This window comes from Archocentrus centrarchus, chromosome 8 (assembly GCF_007364275.1).
Source record: "Archocentrus centrarchus isolate MPI-CPG fArcCen1 chromosome 8, fArcCen1, whole genome shotgun sequence".
Classification (NCBI taxonomy): Eukaryota; Metazoa; Chordata; class Actinopteri; order Cichliformes; family Cichlidae; genus Archocentrus; species Archocentrus centrarchus.
Genome location: NC_044353.1, coordinates 7,132,854 through 7,149,439, shown reverse-complemented (window position 1 = coordinate 7,149,439; position 16,586 = coordinate 7,132,854). Strand labels below are relative to the sequence as shown.

The 16,586-nt window shown below is 40.5% G+C and overlaps 1 protein-coding gene across 1 annotated transcript in view; it reads right to left on the bottom strand.

Annotated features, from left to right (window-relative positions):
- LOC115784550 (thyroid hormone receptor alpha) overlaps positions 1-16,586 on the bottom strand; it is a 112,401-nt gene that overhangs the window by 65,053 nt on the left and 30,762 nt on the right. The window contains exon 3 of the mRNA XM_030735815.1: positions 12,802-13,996. The gene's annotated coding sequence lies outside the window, so the exon portion shown is untranslated. The remainder of the gene's footprint in view (positions 1-12,801; positions 13,997-16,586) is intronic.

The window sequence follows — 16,586 nt, the reverse complement described above, 5'->3', positions numbered from 1 at the left end:
GTATTGTATATGTGAACCTTGTTCTAAGAGTCACGGAGGAGATGAAACAGAAGATAGTGCTGAAAGCCAGACAGAGGAGCTCACAGTAAAGATCCCCTCTAAAGTAGGTCATAGAGTGATCATGTCACCTTTTTCATTTCCACAGTCGCTTCGACATTTAGCTTTTAATAAAATGATTTTCTTCTGCCAAGGGACTCTGCACATTTAGTGAAAAAACTTGTAGATGTATCAAAATGACAAATGACTATAAAAATATGGGACACTTCATTCCATATGCATGCCTAGCCTCCTAATTTCTGCCTCCACTTTCTCAAACTTGTCCCTGCTTGTTTCCACAGCACTGTGTCCTCCTCCATTCCTCCCTTGCTTCATTTTCATTCTTTTATTTACAGCAGTCATCTGCTCTGTGTTCATTGTTTCCTCCGCTCTCATTGACTATGTACGGCTGCCGTTTTCTCTGCCAGCGACTGCAATTACGGGCTGATGGAAGTGTGTGGATGTGTGGGTTCTTGCTTGTGTGCATTTCACAGCAAGTATGTGCATGTGAGTGAATTTAGGTGGCTGTCTGCCTCTGTATGCACTGAGTTAGTATGCATGCATATCCTTCTGGTTTGCATCTGTGTGCATTTGAATGGGAATCTCCCCCCATTTTTCCTGCATTTGTTTACTTATCTTTTAAAGTACTTGTGTGGGCGTCAGTGATGACTGAACAACGGATTTTGTAAGCAAAAAAATGGAAATTCAATGCTTTGCTTTTGGATATATGAATGACAACAGAAAATCTTTTCATGATGCACATCAAATGAGCTGGAACGGTTTTTCTTTGGATGCTGGGGAACGTGTTCGCCCATTCCTCTACCTCTTTACACCTGACAGCCAACAGCTTAGCGTTATAAGCAGGTATTTAAACCAATGGTAGAGTTAAACCTAACCCTACCTATACTACTAATCCTACCCAGGTTGAAAGTAACGCAGCTGAAAATCTAAGCAAAAATAAATAACAATAAAAACAATTACTGCAATCCTATTTTAAAAATTAATATAATTTTTTGCAAGCTTGTTTTGTTTCTTTTCAGGCCAAACAAGCACATCCAATAGTTAAAGGGGTGCAGAAACAAAGACAGTTACAAGCAGAAGACAGTCCGCACACTGGAGGGCTCATGGGAGATAATTTATTACAAAAGTACCTTCAAAAATGAGCAACATTTCGAGCATCCATGCCCTTCTTTAGACTTGGGGTTAGGGTAGTCTGAAGAATGGCATGGATGCCCGAAACATTACTCATTTTTGAAGGTACTTTTGTAGTCTTGTACTCTTCTTCTTCTGTTTTGTTTCTTTTCCCTGAATATTTAACATGTTTTTTTCATGTCAAAAAAAGAATATATCCTATTAAAAAAAGTCATGAAATATTCCACAGCTGAAGGACACATTTTCTTTAGCAGGTTGTGTGGCTGGGTGGGGTCAAAAGCACAAAGCTGTTCCTTTTGTTGAATGTTGTTTTAGGAAGGCACAAAGATTTAACATACAACCCCAATTTCAAAAAAGCTGAGATTTTTTTTGTGAAATGTAAATAAAAACAGAATGCACTGATCTCGATTTGCAACAGAACACAGAAAACATAAATGTTTAAACTGAGAAGATGTACCATTATAAGACAAGCTGGGGGTTGCAGGGTGGGACAAACACACACTGATTTGCCCCAAAATGTTTATGAAAATACAAACACTACAGGTAAAATTTACATTTCCCATCCACTTGTTTGTTAAGAGCAGATCAAATCAAAGCTCTGCAGCTTTCTCCACATCCCTGCAGCCCCTCCACCCTCCACCGCTCCTCCTTTGTTCTCTACCTCTCTAATGATGAGCCGGTGTGCGAGGGCTGCCAAGAATGTAAGTCTGCCATGGCTGACCTTCCTTTCGCCTCTCCTCTATGTTTATGTGGATGTGTTAGAATGACTGCACTCCCCTCATCCCTCCGTCCATTGTTGACGCTATTCATTCAACACAAGCTGCGGCCCTGCTGCAGCCGCATAATTGACCCTGCTGCTCAAAAAACATAGAAACAATCAGATTCTGATGCTCAGCCCTGCTGACCCAGCAAATACAGAAAAAGCAGGCCATGGAACTATAATGATATTTTATTCATTTAAAGTGCAGGTATATTGCTAGCAGCTTCAATTTTCTACACTCGAGTCCTTGATTTTATGAGCTATAATAATGAATCTCTTTAGCAGAACTTATCAGCTAATGAGCAAAACTACTACTAATGCAGGCGATCAGCAAGGTAAAGCAAGTATTATTAGGTATAGTCGTTAGAGTTCTACTTTCATATCTGCTAGCTGCAATGATGTATTAACATCAAACGGATTTCAACAGTCTGACAGTCATTGCAGGTTGTGTGAGTGGTGAGTGGATCTGTACAAAAAAAGAAAAAACATACTTGAAAATTCAAATTCAGCTGGAGCTGCTTGAAAGCAAATAAAGAACATGACAGAGCTGTCAAACCTGCTGCTGCTGAAAGGGTCCGAGTTCATTTTTGGCCTTAGAATTATTGCAATGTGAGAAAAATGTGTAGAAATTTGACTTGACAAATCATCTTGTTTTCTCTTTATATAACAAAGAAAACATGGTGCAGCAGAGGAAGAGACTAACAGCATCAGTTTTGCCCGAATCTACTTTAATTAAAAAATTTTAAAAAGCCATCAATGAAAAACACAAACATGACAATTAATGTTCGTCCACTGTTGGGCAGAAAGGTCTGTCAAACAAATGTTCACAAGGCTCAAAGCTTCAAACATGTTCAGCCATCTTTAACGAGGCATTAGATACCAGCTTTGCTTTCATTTTTTATGATAAAATCTGTTTGTTTTTTTGTAATGGGCATTAAGTGTTAATTAGTGTGTGGTTGTGTCTCGGTGTTTTACATGCAGTGCCAGCCAATAAAAAGAAAAAAAAATACCTTTTTTTCCCCCTCCTGGGTCCTCACTCTTTGTTGTGGTCTTTTTTTTTTTAGTTTTTCCAATTCTTTGTATGTTCCACCACGTCTATTGTGATAATACAGTGGAGAACACACTGATGTGGTGTGAAAGTGGCCAGTATTTCCTTGTTTTTAACATGGAAGTGTTTGCTGCAGCCTTAAACTGCTTTTTACTTTTAGCTTGTTTTCCGCTGAGTTATCGGTTCTGTCACTGGTTAGCTAACATAAACAAATGTACGTCTATTAGCAGCAACCAACCAACAATTCAGTGATGTCATGTTCTGTAGTGGCACATGTTCTAAAACCTTTAACTTTAAACACTTATTTCTTAGATCCAGCTTCACAGACACAGTTAAATCTATGATAGTTTTTAGAGCTGGGCTCCATCCTGTAAATCAGCCTTTTAATTACACCACAGTCATTACAGCTCACAGCACATCACTACACACATGGGACCTTGGGGAGCAGGTGAGCAGGTGAGTTACACAGACATGGGTGGGTGAGACTACTGAGGTGACCCCACTCCACTCTTCACTGCTGTCTGCCCCTCTATTTTATCAGCACCTTAAGCACTGAGGGCTTTGGGGGGGCAGCGTGGATGCGCCCTGTTGACCAGCACACAGGTGCTCATGTAATATCTGTCCCCTCAATTTTAATTATACTCTAGTTTCCACACAGTCATACTCATCCTTCACACCTCATACACCCACAGATGCACCCAACACATCACGTTTAACACTGACGAGTTGCGGCATGAGTGGGTGGGTCTTCCTAAGCCCCTGTTTCCTGCACCCTACCTGGGGAGGGGGCTGGCTGGTGGTCCAGGGGCCGGATAGGCTGCGCCCTCACTTGGAGAAGGGTCGATGTGGATGGGTGTGTGTGTTTGTGTATTTAGTTTTGTCTTTGTCTTTGTGTTTGTGTGTGAGTGGCCTGTGTGTGCATGTGGCCAGTGTGTGTCTGTACGAATGGGCCTCGATCTGAGACTTACGGAGCCCCTGTAGGACATGGTTGTGTGGGGTGGAGGGTTTGCCACTCCACGCTGGTCGCTGCTACTCCCTCTTTGAGGCGTGGGTGCTTTGTGGTTCTGGGGCGCATGGCTGAATGGTTTGCCCTGGTTATTGACCCACTCCCTTGGGGTTTGTGGTCTGGGTGGCTCAGGCCTCATCGGTGCACAGTTGGGGCTCTGCCAGCTGCCAGGCAATTCTTGGGTCCTTGGGACCCTGTTCTCAGCTTCTGAGGGACATTGTTGCAGCTTCTCGCCCTCATTGCCAGGTGCTTTTCATGAAAAACACCCAATACACAAACACTTAGACTCACACTCACACAAACACAAAGCGGGATCGTGTGCTTGTTTTTGTTTTTATTTTTTGCTGTTTGTTCCTTTTTTGTGCTCTGTGCTCTATCACTTCTTTCCCACCTGTCAGCTCTGGTATAGTTACACTATATTGTATCAATATCAATAATTGCATAAAAAAAATAAACAACAAACAAACAAACCAAAAAAACAAGAGGAGCCTTTTTAAAGATCCTGTTGGTAAAACAAATGTGTCTCGCTGAGCACAGCACACAGACCATTAGTAGTGTTTCATATCCACTTTAAACACAGCTGAAAAGTACCCCGTTATCCATTGAACTCTGTCTTCAATTAAACTGAAGAAAAAATGACTTTGATAAATATGTACTGTAACCTGCCTTTAATGGGAGTGTCCTGTAATGCTTTTTACTATCTTTATAGAGATGAACCCTAAAGCTGTTCAATTATCCCCTTAAAATGACCCCATTAGCACTAACCTCTGAGATAAATACAGTGTTTCCTATGCTGGGATCACAATAAAAATGAACTCATTCTGTCTTAATGTGATGCAGTGACAGAGTTGGCATTAGCAGGTCTAAATTTAGCAGAATGTGAGGTTGATATCAGTGTGATACACCATAGTGTGATCAACACAGGATTGGCGAGCCCATCACTAACAATCAAAATGTTTCTATATAGAGGTAACTCTTGAATATAAATAAACTGACTGCCAAAATAAATTAAAAATATTATTTTTTTAAAAAGTGAATTTAATGAAATAATCTTAAAACTTGTTCTAATTCAGGGATCTCCAAGTGGTTTCATTATATAGGATACAGAAGCACAGAAAGAGACTAAGGGAACGCTGTTCCTCTCCGTCCACTCTTTTCCTCTTGCCATCATAACAGACTAAACACTGTTGATGCTGACAGAGCATGTGCCAGGAAATGAGAAAGGAAATAGTATAAAAAACCAAAATAAATGGTGAGCTGTCCTGGCTCAAACCAAAGAAACCTCACGTGGCCCTCCTTCACATGCCGGCTCCCTAAAATGAGATTCACTCATCAAAACTTTGTCAACCAATGATCTAGCTACTAGACATAATAGATTTGCCATCTTATCCTTTTTTATTAGGAGTAGGCTTCTACAAAGGGTAGCCTCACAGCTGAGAAACATTCTCCAAACTAATATTTCTGTATTTCCTTTTGCTCTTACGTTCACTGACATTTTCTTTCAATTCCAGGATTCTCACAGTGGAGAGAAAACTCTATTACCTCCCTCCTTATCTCTCACCACACTGGATGCTCCAGAATAAATTATGTGGTGAACTGAGATAAGATCAGGAGCAATGACCTCCACCCTGAGGTCGATGCAGCAGAACTTTGCAGCTGTTGGTATAGTAAGTTCTAACAATACTTACCTTTTCAGACTTTGCTGTCATGCAGTGACTGAATAGGAGTGATATTCATTATTAAAACACCAAGAAGGATTTATAGTTTATGATATTGCTTATTTTCATGGTATACTGATCATTTCTGAGGTGCTGTAGACTGCATGTTCACAGTGTTATGAACAGGAACATCCTTGCTGTTGTTTTCGCCTGGTTCTCCATTTTTGGAATAATGATGAGCACAAAAACAGAACAGATGATTGTGTTGTGTTGTATAACGCAGAGAACAATGTGTTGTTTCTGTCGTCCTGTACATTTCCACCTATTAGGTGGTGCTGTTTTGTTTCTGCATACCAGTTTTCTGGTTGTTTTTATTTACCTTGTAGTGGGAAATAATTAGGATATACAAGTCAATCTAGTGTCTATGCTTGCTTGGTTGCTTTCTTTAAAGGAGTGTCATTAATTTTAAATTAATGACACTCTTTTGTGTGCAACATCATGGATTTTCATGTGAGAAATACACGGTTTCTATTTCCAAGTATCGCCTGGAAGTTTTTTTGTTCTAATCTTTTCCAAAAGTGAATTAAAACTGATTTCTGAAGCTTTTTAGAGAAGCAGAAAAATATATTTTCTATTCTCTGTTTTTTGTCAAAGACTTTTAAGTGATTGCCTTTGAAAAGGCTGTTTCGGAGATGGGGACCAGGTCTGCGACGTCATGCAGTCAGATGCCATCTTAAAAGCAATTCTGATGCTTCAAGTCAGCGATACAACGTCAATGAGATGGAGTCAGTCTGCTATCAGTTTGTGGCTGAATGGGGTCAAGTTGGCATTTACACACAGTCTGTGATAACAGGCTGATTAACTGATCAGTCGCTAAAATCTGAAAATCTGCTGCTGTCCACATACACAGAAATTTACATTAACACTTTAAATTCATAGTTCAGCCAGAACTTCATAGAAAGAGAAAATACCCCACAAATAGTGATGTAGTTGCTGCAGTTGGTCACCACAATTAATTGCAATCAGTCAATAGCAAATAAATAAATAAAATTCAATGCAATCACAGGGTTACCAGCAATTGTTTCCTATTCAGAAGGAGGTCACTGTCCTATTTTTGCTTTAGTGTGACTGAATTGCTCACATTTAAATTCATTCATTGCTTTCAACAGTGTACACATAAAGACTGATGGTATAGGTAACTGGTTTTAAGGCTTGGATCAGAAACCAAAACATTTTGAAAGAAATTTTAAATGTGCCAATGCACCTACTGCAATATGTAAGAGACTTTATTCTGAAAGGCATTTACACCACAGGGCAGCAATAAAACAATCCACTGATGCAGCCACGTACAGCTCAGCATGCTCAGTCATTTTCACGTAACCATGCCAGAATTAAACTTGTTAATACACTGGATTTGTGCAGGTCAGCTTTGACAACAGCCATGTTCACACAGCGATATAAACAACCCACCAAACTCTCCTAGCTGAATGTTCTCTGACTGGAATGGACGTCAATACCCTCAAACCTCTTCATTATATTTTTTATGGACAACTAATTAAAGATTAGTCCTAAGATGAACTAAAATGATAGTTTTAAACAAATATGTCTTATATCAGAATACGTCTGTATATTTACCTGAATGTTAAAGCTTTGCAAAACTGAGTATTCTTCATTTTTTGTTATTCAGCATTACACGTAGTTGAGTGTTGGGCAGAAACACAGTGAAACAGTAATGCAGATGTATACAAACACAGCTGTTTGCAATGGTTCAATGACCAAGTGATACAGTGCATAAAATCTGCTTCCACTTTAATTCTGCAGAGAAAAAAAAGCATTTCCTTTTTTTTTTCTTCTTCAATTAAGGTGACCTATTTTAAAACAGTGATATCGCGCATGTTTCTGTGGGGATGTTATGATCAAGAAGTGAGAGTGAGGAGCCAAAAGGTAGGAAGTGAAGCAAATAAAAGTGGATTGTGAATTATCATGTGTGCAATTGCCAATTAAGAACCTCACCAAAAAGCCTCACTTACAGGCTCCAGCTCCTTTAATCTTCTTTAATGTGAAATTAATGCTGGGTTGTTAATTGTTTGTTTTCTCCAATATTATTTTTAATTTTTTTAATTAATTATCTAATTATCACTACCAACCCAACCACAGCAACAGAGATGCCTTTTGTTCCCCCTCTTCCCTACAAATACCTTTACATATAAACACTCATCTACACACACACACACACACACACACACACACACACACACACACACACACACACACACACACACACACACACATTAACATGCACAACTATAATAGTCTTTTAATAGTTTCGCTTTATCCTGTACTTTTAACCTTTTCCCCCAACTGTCACCCTTTCACTTTCTACCACTCTATAATGTACAGTCACTTGCCACTTCATTAGGTACACCTTGCTAGTCTTGGGTTGTACTTTTTTCCTTCAGAACTGCCTTAATTCTTTGTGGCACAGATGCAACAAAGTGCTGGAAACACTCCTCACAGATTTTGGCATATATTTACATGTTGGCATCACATTTTTTGCACCACATCTCAAAGGTGCTCCATCGGGTTAAAATCTGGTGACGGTGGAGGACATCTGAGTACAGTCAACGGCTTGTTATGTTCATGAAACCAGCTTGAGATGACTGGAGCTTTGAACACACCATTACACCAACACCTGAACTGTTGATACAAGGCAGGATGCATCCATGCTTTCAAGTTGTTTACACCAAATTCTCACCCTACCATTCAAATGTTGCAGCAGAAACTAATACTCATCAGACCAGGCAACGTTTTTCCAATCATCTCGTGTTCAATTTTGGTGAGGCCGTGTGAATTGTAGCTGCTGTAGGGCATCTGCTTCAAGGTTTGATATGTTGTGCTATTAGAAATGCTTCATGCATGCATTGGTTGAACTGTTGCCTGTCTATCAGCTTGAAGAACGGCCAATCACTGGATATTTGTTCTTTTTCAAACCCTAGAGATGGCTGTGCAGGAAAATCACAGTAATTTTTCTTGTCTGATAATTTCAGCAGTTGTTCAGCAGCCCATCCGGCACTAACAACCATGACACAGTCAAAGTCACCAAAATCAGCTTTCTTCACCATTCTGATGCTCAGTTTGAACGTGACTATATCTACATGCCTAAATACCTTAAGCTGCTGCCATGTGGCTGGATCATAATGAAGAAGCTGGTTGGTGTATGTCAGTGTTGTGTTGGTACGGTAGGCTTGTGTCTCAGTCCTAAATCAAAGTAAAATGCTCACCTTTGGGTTTTAGATGGTTCAGACAAAATGAGTTGTGATAATGTCAGCCATCGAAGGAACACGTTTTGAGAGACAGCTTTTTTGTTGTTGTTGTTGTTGTTTACCTAAACACCCAACAGATTAATTGATTATGAAATCAAAGGTTAGTTGTAGCCCTTGTTGCCTTACTGTTATCTGCAAAGTCAGTGCAGAGAGACTGAAGAGTTACACTTGTCAAATGTACTTGTTATGTTGTTCGGTCTGAACAACGTCAGTCTAAACAAACAACACTAAAGCTAACCACTGTAAATGTTTCATAGGCTTTAAAAGGCTTTTTGTGGGTAGTGTTTTTCATGCTCTCTGGTGGGTACTTTTGCCAGCGCACACATACAAACACAGCATGATTGCAGCAATTGTCTCAGCGAGCACATGGATGACTCATCCAGTGCTCCACTTTCCTGTATCTGCACACATACACATACACATGACAAGATAATGGGATCTCATCCTGTTGCCCCACGTGCCCTTTCTGCAGCAACAGAACAACTGGGCTATTTAGTGTACTTACACACATGCTTTTCCAAGCCATCTAATTGGTTCAACTTGGTGAACTCTTCCTAAACACGACTGGGTTAGAAAGGTGCTCAAAAACACCAGTGCTCGGTTACTGTGCTCATCACACAAAAAAGTTACCTCATTGGCTGATGCTGGCTTTGCGTTCTATACATCACCGCATGATGTGAGGAGACTGTCAATGATGGAGAATAATAAGTATGACTCAGACTCCCTCTGTCTGCCTGCAGGAGGGATGGATGGAGGGGACGCTGTCTTTGGTGAAGAGCATCCATCTCTTGCTGTCCTCCCTACAACTTCATTTTCTTTCCTATTTTCTGAACCCCACTGTTAATCTGTATTTCTTTGTAATTCATGTTCCTCTTTATACTGATCCACTGCACTCTTTTTTCTGCTCCTATATCTTCCCACTTTGTCAAAGAGGAAACAGTGCGTGGCCGTATCACCAGATATCTGTATTATGTCAGCATATTTCAAACAACAGTAAACATGCAGAACCAATGCTGTGCATTATCTCAACTGATGTATCTCAGCAATCACCTTACACCTTAGTAAAGCTGTTCCCCATTCAAAGGAAATGAATGCTGATTACAACTCTAAGATTTTTTAAAATCTAGGCCATGATGCCTCTTGATTCCCTCCTGCGGTACTCTGTACCAACAGCTGAAATGTTATCGTTTTAAGAAGACATTTGCAACAGTCCATTAAATGAGCAGTTATGAAAGTTGCACATAACAGCAGCTTAGAGAGCTACACACAGACACCGAGTACCTCCTGTGAAATCATGCTGTACATTTAAACTGGACTGATAAAACCCAGCGTTTCTGTGCACAATGATCCAAGAAGACACCAAGTTCACACTTAAAGGAGCTCAGAAAACCAATGACATCCACGGCATGCAAACTCAACTAACACTGCAGGAAGACTGCAGTGTTAGTTGAGTTTGCACATTTTGAATTAGCCAAAACAGTGATGAGACATGCAAGACTGTGAGACCAGAATATATACTGGATCTTTACTGGATCTCTGCTACACTGTGCTGTTAGATTGTAATGTTAGCTGAAAAAGTGATCTGAAATTGGCAATGGCAATTTTATTTATATAGCACATTTCATTACATGCAAACTCAATGTCCTTAACACAGATAAAAACATAAAAAAATGTGTGGTTTGCAGTGCCTTAAGGCAGAAAAAAACAGTAAAAAATGATAAAGCAAAACAAAATAAAACTAAACTACATCAAAAGTGAAGGGCTGTGTGAATAAAAAATTGTGATGAATGAGTCCAATCTTACTCAAGACACGATTTTTGCTGCATAAGGTAGTTTAAATTCATCCATGTTAGCAGTCACCTCCTTGATCTAAAAGCTTTACTGATGCTGATCGTAGATTTCCCGATGGTCAAATTCCTGTTTTGCCAGATGGGCTTCAATAGATAAAACAGGTTTTATCCCAGCTAATATTATCTAATCCAGGCAAACTACTGACATTCAACTTGGCATCTAACTTCCTAATCTTACCCTGCCAGTGGCTAACATAGGTGCTGGTAAGATATTGTCAGTGTTTTTTCGTTTTGTTTGTTTTGCTTTGTGTGTGTGTGTGTGTGTGTGTGTGTGTGTGTGTGTGTGTGTGTGTGTGTGTGTGTGTGTGTGTGTGTGTGTGTGTGTGTGTGTGTGTGGGGTGCTTATGTGAAGTTTGTGTTGGAGTCGTACTGTGCTAGGAGTCTGTTGATGTGCGTGTTAATGGAATCCATTTATAAGCTTAGCTGGTTTTGCCCACTGTTAATACTGAGGGCAGAAGAGAGGACATGAGGCAAGATACTCTGGAGCGAGCATGAATATCAAATCCTTTGGATTTTCACTAAAACGGCTGTAATAAGATACCAACATAGACCAAAAAGGTTTACGTCAACAGATTTCAATACAAATGAACCCTTAAGACATTTTAATACATGAAGACAAGAGGACTGTTGGCCTATAAAGCTCTGCTGTCAAACTCTTTACTTGTACAATATGTACAATATAATACTGGAACGGAAACAAATTTGGCTGCAGGTCAACCATCACTGAGCCGATCAAACAAATGCACAGCAAAAGGCACAACTTCCCTAACCAAGCATCATTCATGTGTAGTTTGTTTTTCATTTATTTCATTCAAGCTATTGCAAACATAGAGCCTAAAACTATGATTGCAGGTAGAGGCTGTGTTATGTTTTTATACGTAAAACACACAAGAATGAAGCTACTGTAAGCTTAAAATCAATCTTGCACAGCTCAAAGGATCTATGTTCATATATATCTGTTCAGAGCATGATCAGGACCTAAGAGCAGCCAGCCATGCTAGGTGCTCTGTCAGGTTATATTAGGTTACATCAGAGCTTAGCTAACTTTTAATGTCAACATGTGTGTTAGCATGCTAACTAATCAGCACACACATAAAGTATTACTGTAGCTGACAGGAATGGCAGTTTTGCAACTGTTTAATGTGACGTTTGTGCAAAATGAAAGGTCACAGTTGTCAAAATTCATCACAGAGGCTATAAATGTACCACATTTTATACCAACTCATCCAATCTAACAACCGTTGAGCTACTTCAATGACAACCGAAAAGGTCAAGAGCTTGACAAAGTTACTGACGATGTCTTCGGACCGTAAAAGTCTCTACAAGACGTTGTGAGGATGGAAGAGTTGAGACATTTTAGTGGCAGAGCATCACTGTCCTTTCCTGGAGTCATGCTAGAAAATCTGTTATCTGAATATTTTAATCACACAGCTCAAAATTTAAAAATACTTTGTAGATAGAAGACTTGTTTTTTTGAATTTTACAACCTTGGCCCTAAATTTGGACCATGACTTTGTTTCTTTTATATCAGTCTAGCTAAATGTTAACGACCACTTAAAGGCACCGCATGAGTCATCAAATAATTTGACATATTCAACTTGTAGTTGCTTAAAGAAATAAAGTTCTGTGAGATTTCTCTGTTAAGATTTATCGAAGCAGAGTTCAAATTCATTTAATGACCTTTACTGCACAGCAGTCCTTCCATCTCTCCCTAATCTTCTGTCTGGCTCTGTATCATTTAATAAGGCAGAAATGCCATTCAAATGTCAGTTAGTGATACAGAGGAATAAACTACTATACTATGAGAAATGAAAAATATGAAACTAAAAAATATCTTCTATTATTTGGAAGCCAGCAAGCAAGGAAATATGTGGATGTTAGTCATTCCTGCTATATTACCAGTGCTACCTACGGCCCAGCCTGCAGAACCTGTTACTGAGACGGAAAAAAGGAGAAAAAAAAACTCACCATTACATCCTTCTCTTTAGAAGAAGCTTGCTTTGCCTTTTTCCTTCTATTATTCTTCACTGTCGCACCATACAGATCTTCTCTGTGTTTACTTCTCTGTGCTTTCCAGGGCGTATAATGCTTGATGTTAAATCTGACAGTCAATTCTTTATTTTTTGTGTCTCGCCTGCAGACTAAGAACACCAGATGAGGCTCCCAATATTTTCCCCTCCTCCTGGGGTAGCTTTACTGCGCTGGAAGTGTCCCGAAGAGACGAGTAAACTCAAAGCAAGAGGGGTGGGGGTTGGGGGGGCTTCCAAGTGTCTTCTGAGTGTTTGTTGAAGGCTCCGGGGGCGACTCCTGATTTATGCTACTGCTCAGCTCGTGAGGCTTGTGTATGATGCCACTTTGCAGAGGATCAGGTGAACTGAAGTTTTGTGCATGTCCCTGGCTACTGTCGCTATATTCGGGCCTTTAAGGCAATTGGAAGATGATGGAGTGAGTTGTCTACTAGGTTGGTTGAAGCACCAGGTTAGTGAGCATGTGTTACCTGCTGGGTAGATTTAAGCACCAGGATAGTGAACAGTGATTGAAAGTTATTTCTGTTATCCAGAAGCTGTTTGCTGAGGTATATAGTTGCCTGCCTGGTGTAGAAAGAGTGAGTTTAATGTGAGTGTGCAGCTCCCCCCTTTTCCCTTCTGGTAATAATTGGACCAGGCTTGTGTTGATCAGTGCTATTTAGGCAGTGAGCAGGTAAGGGCTGGCAGGTGGTTACAGGTCCAAGGTCATTGCTGGTCGTCACGGTTGCACTGAGGAGAGCTTGTATTGAGAGGCAATATAGGTTGTCACGGTAACTACAGTGGCAGGTCACGGGTGTATTTTACTCCGTGTTCTAGTCACTGGGTTGGCTGTTTTGGTGGTGGAGGTAGACGGTGGGAGAGGATCCCTGAGGTAAAATGGAAAAATGTTGCACAATGAGAAGAAGAGAAACTAATCACGGAGAGTAAATGGATGTTTCTTCCTTTTCTATTTCTTTAGGAGGTAGAAAGCAGATGTGGTTTTTTTTCTGGAAGGACTGAGAGGAGATAAAACTGTGCTGAGTCAAGTCTAATCTTCTATCTTGATAAAGAATGCTGGTGTTTTGCCAGTGTCCATCTGAAACAAGTCGTTTCTTGTCCTCTCAACCAGAGTAGGTATGGTTCTTTAGAGGGTTCTCCTGTGGAAGAAAAAAAAAGAATACAAAAACCAGTTAGAGAGGCCACAGCATGACATCTCTGTAATTACCAATCTCAGTCAAGGGCACCGTTTGTGGTTTTCATGGACAGAAACTCAAGACAAACATCAACCACACTGTGTTAGGGATGCCCAAAGTTAGTCAGGTCTGTACCAAACTCCAAATATTTTTTATATAAAGCTTATAGTCTGGATCACAGTGGTAGCCACATAGAGCTGGCTTGCGACCCCGATGTGACCTCCCAGCATTGAGCGGGGGGGCATTGCTGGCTGTCGCTGGGAGAACTCAGTCACAAAGAGGACACCGACACGTCTGCAAACGCTTGTCATTTTCCTCCCAAAGCTGTAGTGAAACTTGAAAACATGTGATGCAAACCAGAAACAGAGACTGTTTCCCAAGTAAAAGCTGTGCCTTAGCGCTGCAACCAACACATCTCAAAATGCAACTGTCTGCAGCCAAGTGCATACAACCATAGCAGCCTATTAGTGACCAAAGCAACTGCAGGAAGGTTCAAGTGTTAATGTCACGTTTTGTTGACCAGGCATCAATTCTGACACCTCTAAGAATTTTTAACATTACAACTGCAAGTTGTGCTAGTTCTTATGCATCTTAGTGACCAAGTTCCCACAGTCATTGTCATGTGAACAAACTGTTGTTTCTTTGAACAGGATTTTAGTATGAGTAAGTGTTTTAAGTCAGAGACATAAAAAGAAAAAAGAAATTAGAGATCACGAATTCTCATTCTCTTCCTAAAGAAAAACAACCCCAAAACAATGAGTGAACTACAAGAACAATAATCTGGTAAACTCGTGTTCAAAGTTCAAGGTGTCAGCAAATATCCTTATGTGTAGGTTGCAGTGCGTCTCTCTCTCTCTCTCTCTGCCCGACAAATGTGAGAATGGAAGAAGACTACTTGTTACATTTGAGAACCCCAATGAATGAGCAACAGCGTTTATAAAGTGGAGCCTGCAAAAGATGACCACTGACACGTTTATATGAGCATGAACATAAAAAGTTTTTGCAGCAGCTATGTAATACTGTCAGAGCTGAAATAATTTAACCAGAAGAAACGGCAAAGGTCAGAGTTCTTATTTGCTACATTTTCTCTAAGTTAATATTCTGCAGCAGTGGAGGACTAGGGTATCAGAGGTGACCATGGGAAATGGGAAATAGTTTACAAGGCCTGCAGGTCAGGCAGGAGGGCCCTTAAGCAGAATTTGGGGCTTTAAGGAGGTCGGGAGTGGCTCACATTGTATTTAGCATTACTGGAATCAGTTAGTTACTTTTTCAAATAAGCAACCCCCAGTGTGAAGGCAGTGTTTCCCTCTGAGTCCTTGCTACAACCCTGAAACTGCAACAGGTATCTTTCAGCCAAACTAAACCTGTTTATGTGGGGGAGGAGACGCCACCAACACAGCTCACAGTACAACGCGTTAAAGCCAAACTCAGAGGTAAATGTGCAGGAGGCTGAACGCTTTTTTTGTGAAATCCCATCTTTCACCACCAGCCCCATAATCCAGACAATAATAAATAAACTTACTGCCACTCAGTTTTGTCTTGGTTGCCCTGTGAAAACCACTGAATTGTGTGTTCAGCAGGAAGGCACACTGGGAGGGGAAAAGTACTTATTGTCCAGATCACGGAAACACACTCAATTATGACCAAGAAGCACGTCTGTGAAGTTGCAGCAGTGGTTGCATTTACATACATTTGTCCATGCTAGGCATGTTACACAAGAAGGTGATTCACGCACAGCAGAAAAAACAAAGCAGCATTATGCAACGACATGTTTCTTTATACAGCACTGCTTCTCTGTAGTATTGATAGAGCTCATAACCAACAAATGCATAGAGGTCATTTTATACCTACAAAAGCTACAGGACCTGTTCAGTATGCAAAGCAGCAACTGGGTGGAAAATCTATTACTGGCATCCTGCATTTAAATGCACACAATGTGCACACACACACACACACACACACACATTCCCTCCATCTGTGCGAGCTGCCCTTGGGTTCTCTGTCAGATACGCATCTCATTGTGTGACTCTGGCTCATTTAGACTAACACAAGTCAACTTCATGCTTACAACACCTCACCACTTCTCTTCAGGGAAAATGGGAGATTTGAGCCTCGCCCTCTATTTGGTCACACATTTTTTAAAACCCTATTTTCTGTCTTCAATTCAGGGTCCTCCAGCAGAATGCAGCTCAATCAAGTGTGCTAGCTTAAGGACACAGATAAAATCACAGCCGCTACTGTGTCTTCATCTGTGTCAACGTCTATTTATATTACCTTATATTTTCACGCAGACACAGGGAGAACATGGAAACTCCACACAGAAAGGCCCCCAGCCGGCCAGCAGGTTCCCCTTATGTACACAAAGTCCTGCATTAGTGGTTTCATATGCCTAAAGCACACCCATATTCATATCTGCAGAAACAACGCAGTTCATGAAATAGTCACGACCTCTTATGTTTTCTGTGTGTCTGACTCATGCTCACACACGCTAAATAAATAACCAAATAAATAATCACACTTGTAAAAGGCAAAAGTCTGCATGTGGATTTTGGAG